This window comes from Mixophyes fleayi, chromosome 5, assembly GCF_038048845.1.
Source record: "Mixophyes fleayi isolate aMixFle1 chromosome 5, aMixFle1.hap1, whole genome shotgun sequence".
NCBI classification, from domain to species: domain Eukaryota; kingdom Metazoa; phylum Chordata; class Amphibia; order Anura; family Limnodynastidae; genus Mixophyes; species Mixophyes fleayi.
Genome location: NC_134406.1, coordinates 235,806,533 through 235,812,532, shown reverse-complemented (window position 1 = coordinate 235,812,532; position 6,000 = coordinate 235,806,533).

Genomic DNA, 6,000 nt, shown 5'->3' with positions numbered 1-6,000 from the left:
AAGAGAAAAATATATAAGAAGAGGGGTTACCACTGAAGTGAGAAAAGTAACAGCAGTCGCAGGATTAGTGGAAGCTGCCATAAGTGCTCAAGATGTTTTACACAGAATCTACAACAGCTGAGAGGTGGAGAAGATGGATAAACTGAACCTGTTCACCTTATTTTTATCAACTTTTTTTAAAGTGATCTTGTAGAGACAGAGGGCCTGATTCATTAAGGCAAAAAAGGAGTAAATGTTCTCTGGGACAAAGGGGTGCAAATTACTTTATTATTTTGCACATAAGTTAATCGCTATTTTTTTATCTAGCGCACTAATACTTGCTAGCTTTATTATTACACTGAAATTTAAAGTTGATCTAGGACATGCCCTGCCCCAACTATAAATCTGTTCCCACATTTTAAATTTACTTCCCCCTCCAACGCAACATGGTTTGGCCCAGGTGCAAATTTTACTCCTTTTTTTATGCTTTGCTCTCCTTAATGACTCAGGCCCAGAGTTGATAGACGTGACAGCGGGAACTATGGCATGTGCCAATTGTGACGACCATGTTAGAAGAGTAGATTGTTTGGTTCAGGCTTTTCTGAAGCTTGGAGTCTAACATGAGCGAGGGTGCAAAATACAGAAAATCAGGAAACCAGCTGAGCAGGAGATAGTCACAAATGAAGAACAACCTGAGCAGGCGATAACCACAAAAGAAGTCAGAATGAGAAGCAAAAGTGATGGTTCAAAAAACAGAAAATGTTTTTGCATTTTTCCATAGCAAAGAAACCTGTTACACATGAAGAAGTAAATGGAAATGTAAAGGTTATTTAGGAAACCAATGACCCGGATTGCTCACAATAGGGATACCATGCTCAAACTTCAACAAGAAAGTTGCATGAGACTACTAATGACATGTTTTTGCATCATACTATAACTCGTCCAACAAGTGGAGATACATAGCACATCTTCTGGGTGGACTACTTACCAGTTTACCATGCCAGACAAAGTATACTAGCTCTAGATGACTTAGGGCACAATATATTTTTTGTTTTAGCACATCACTCAACATCACTCAACATCATGTTATTTCATTTAAGTTGGACCAAAAAAAAGGCAAATGGACGATACATCTGCATGATGAACAATGAGAACACATTTAAATCACTAAGAAATATATAGAAACAAGGGGCCTGATTCTTTAGTGATCTTATCTTGTGCAAAAGTTATTTTTAAGAAGAAACGGGCAGATAAGAGGGAAGTTAAGATGGATTTTCATCTTAACTTAAGAAATTCTTAAGTTAAGATGAAACGGCAAAAAACGGCAGATAAGATCACTAATGAATCAGGCCCAAGGATACCAAACACATGGTAAAAACATTATTTTCTTTCTTTATATTTAATACTGTACATTTTGTGGACCACTGATAACAATGAGGAAGAATGGAAGTTCATTCAGTAGCCTTATAGACAGTTCCTCTATACAAGGTTGCAGAGCTTTTTCTATGCAGATTAAGGGGTCTATATATAAAAACTCAATATATTTAAGTTTCAATGTTTTTACATTATTGTCACTTTTGCTTATTTATAGACCTACCCTGGAGTTTTTTGGACAGCACCAGATATCTTCACTGCCCGTCATTATCATGTAAAATAGACAGCAAAATCAATTAGACTCACAGATTTCTGTCGCCGCAGTAAAAATTGCATTTTTTTTTAAAGAATGCGAACTATACTAGACTGTTATTAAGTGTCTTGTACAGTCTTCCTGAAACAATAGTTGTGTCAGATCCTTCAGTTCTGCATAAGGACATGCATAACTTTAGCTTTAACATTGTATGACAGACGCTTTATTTTTATACATGAATTGTAACAGTGGTGACAATGGCTGAACCAGCACATTATGTAACGAACATAAAGTGACAATCTAAATGTAATGCTTTGATCATTTACTGTGCACATTATAATTATGTCATTTTGTAATTAAGGTTATTTAAAAAGAAAATACTGCACATAAGTTCAGTGATACATTATAGAAAGATTGCCAAAGCAATTACGCGGTAGATCTAACATTTTTATGAAGTGCGTCAGACTAGTAGTAGGAAAAACATTAGTTGAGCTTTCATTCAAACTTTTTCCTAGCTGCTAATGCCTGTGTAATAACTGTACAAAGGGTAGATATGATAAATCCAGACCTTACATAGAATGCACACCATTGTTACCCTTACCTAGCACTAGACTATATAACTACACAATATTCAGAAACTGTCAGCTAAAAGCATATACAATCTTTAGTATAACACTTTTTGTTTGTGTGTTTATTTTTAATTTAATTTATTGTTGTTTCCTTTCTACTTCCTAAACGGATTTCAGGATTTATTATTCTGTGAGTATTAGTTGGTATTGCAGAAAAAATGTTTCTAAAAAAATTGCTTGAAACAATCATATTATCATTGGTACATATAAAAAAAATACAAAATGATTTGGTTTGACGAAAAAAGATTTCGGGGGACTTCTTTTTTTTAGGATTCCAAGAAACAAGTATGAATACAAACACTTTCAATACAGAGTCAGTCTTTTTTACATTCCAGGTAATGTGAATCTCCTAGCTATACGTTTCATTAGCTGGGGAAGTGAAGGACAATTGATTTTACCAAGCAGTATCCCTCTGGTATACTTATCTTTGTTGTTGTTTTACAGTTATCTCAGTGTGTCTGATTCTTACCCTTTGTATTATATGACATCATAGCTGGTGCATTATTCCAGTTTATTACATTACATTCATGATACTTTATATATTGCTAGTAAATTGATGTTGGCTTATCTGATATTCTAATTGTAAGAAAACTAAAACTCTATGAAAAAATTACACAGTTTGTTACATAAATTGTCGACATAAATCACTAGATTTAAAACGGCAATACATACAAGAACAAAAAGGCAAATGTTAAAAAATTAGCATTTTGCTAGTACCAGCCTAGGCTGACAGCACTAGGGTTGTTTAAGCTGTTTGGGTGGGGGGGGCACTGTTTTTTTTATTACATTTCTTGACACTTTTTTTCCCTGTATTGGCATTTTAAATCTTACTGTCAACCTTTTAGCTACATCCCATCTAAAATGTCTTGTGGGTTTTCCCGGTAGGTAGCACCTACCAGAAGTGATTCAAGGAAGTGCAACTGGTGAACTGGCGACAGCATCATGGGCGACCTAGGTTCATTGATGCACGTAAGGATGGTTGGCTGGCCCGTCTGATCTAATTGCACACAAGAGCTACTGTAGTACAAATTGCTGTAAAAGTTAATGCTGGCTACGATAGAAAGGTGTCAGAACACACAGTGTATCACAGGTTGTATGGGGCTGCATAGCTGCAGACCGGTCAGAGTGCCCATGCTGACTCCTGTCCACTGCCAAAAGTACCTACAATGGGCACATGAGGACCAGAATTGAACCAATGGAAAATGGTGGCTTGGACTAATGAATCACATTTTCTTTTACATCATGTGTGTAATTTGCGTGGGGAAGAGATGGCACCAGGATGTACTGTGAAAAAGAAAAGCCAGTAGATGTAGTGTTATGCTCTGGATAATGTTATGCTGGGAAATCTTTGGCCCTGGCGTTCATGTGGATGTCACTTTGACTAATACCACCTACCTAAACATTGTTGCAGACCAAGTACACCCCTTCATGGAAATGGTATTCCCCGATGGTAGTGGCCTCTTTCAGCAGGATAAGGCAATGCTGCCACACTGCAAAAATTGTTCAAAAATAGTTTGAGGAACATGACAAATAAATGTTGACTTGGCCTCCAAATTCCAAGCTCCTGTGGGATATGCTGGAAAAATAAGTCCGAGCAATGGAGGCCCCACCTCTCAACTGACAGGATTTAAAGGATCTACTGCTACTGTCTTGTTGCCGGATACCACCTTCTTGTGGAGTCCATGCCTCAATGGGTCAGGGGACCTACACAATATTAGGCACGTGGTTTTAATTTTATGGCTGTGTTGGTGTATAAGCGGCAATGACAGGACCCGATGGTTGACCCTAATGTTAGCCCTAACCCTAACCCTGTAACCCTTAGATTAGATTATTCTGCAGCGGGACCTGGCATTGCGGCTTTAAAAACGGAAATGTCAGTGTCGCCTTTTGAAGTGATATAAATTTCAACTGGCGGCCTTTTCTGTAGTCACAATTTATTCCAGCCATGTCGAAAATGTTTTGTGTTTGTGTGTGATGGTAAGTCTGTATTTCTGAGTTGTTGACCTGTTAGTCTTCGGAATATTCACGTCGCACTAATTAGTGTCAGCAATATCAGACTAGTGACTACCACCGCTATAAACGTATACCATCCAGAATGGTAGCACATTGGTTAGCATTGCTACCTCACAGCATTGTTGTCATGAGTTAGATTCCAGTCAGAGCCCTGTCTTTGTGGAGTTTGCATGTTCTCCCTGTGTTTGTGTGGGTTTTCTCACACAGTCCAAAAACATGCAGTTGGTTAATTGGCTTCTTCCAAAATGGACCTAGTCCATTGTCTGGTAGGTAATTTTAGAATTTAGAATGGGGCAGGGATTGTGAATAAATACATAGGCACTGTGCTGTATAATACAAATATCACTATATAAATACTTGATAGCAATAATAATCACACAATTCTTGTTTCGTAGAAAGCCCTTTACTTTTTATTTTGAAATATTGCAGATTAAGTTATTATCAATCTCTTTTTGCAGAGCATTGCCCTGTTACAATTACTATTATGATTTATTACTGGTACATCTGCAGTTATTAAGTGAGCTCCGTTCCCACAAATAACTTTTTACATTTTAGATTATCCATATATGATAACAATTAACATTTTTGTATTATCTATAAAATATGTACATGATACAAACAGCTTCACAGTAAAGATAAAATGCAATAAAACATTTTAAAAGTTGAATTTATTAAATACAAAAATAATTATTTGAGCATTTTCATCACCACTTACAGTGTATCATTTAAGGATATGTCCAGAGAAAAGAAACCATCTGGCTTTTTCTAAATTTCTTTGTCCTGTGTATGCATTTTAACATTAAAATTCCCAGGATCTTTGAAACAGAATTAAATTTGTGGGATAGTATACCCCACTGTAGATTACAAGGATATGATGATGGGCCTGATTTATGCTTGGACGTCCGTCTGTTTGTGTACCGCATCTTGCTTGAAATAGTTCCTCACATGCTCACAAGCAGACCTTACTTTAATGAATGCAATTGCATTACGACAGCGTATAACTTGAGGAGCGGAACGAGGGAAGGAGAGGGCGAACCTACGTCGGCCATGTACAGTAAGGGCGTGCCAATTGAAGTCCTTGGTTTCTTGTAAATTTGTTGGGTTTCAATTGCATCATATGCACTAGTCACAGAGCAGATGTAAGTGCCCACTGATAGTGATGACTGTCACTGCATAGTTTTTCTTTTACAAACTACATGTATGTGTGCCACTATATAGCACACAACATGTGTATGCAACTAAGATAGACTATAAAAAGGCATTGTATGTACAGCATGAATTAAAATCATCTATATTTTTATATTTAATGTTACAAAATTAAATTGAATCCTCATTTATATAAATTATTATACTGTTAATAGTTGTTCATTTATATGAATATTTTTTGTATGCGTTCCGGTGTGACCTTAAATTTCACATATGCTGGTGCGCATACTGCAGTCTGTTCGGTCTGCCTGCGTAAGACAATTACTATTTAGACAGAGCATACTTACACCCAGATTCAAATCCAAATCCTTCTTGAGATCCGCTTCAATTTGAATACAGTTAGAACTACGCTAAAGTTCCGAGGTCGTTTATAAATTTCAACTGTGTGCAAGTAGCTTCCGAACATAAATCAGGCCCTATATGTAATTGCAGAGTTGCATAACTATATAAAAATACACACAGCTGAGTTTTATGCAAGCATGAATCTTTGATGAGACTATGAATATTCATAGTAAAGTACAACAGGGGTTATATTATTCTATATTA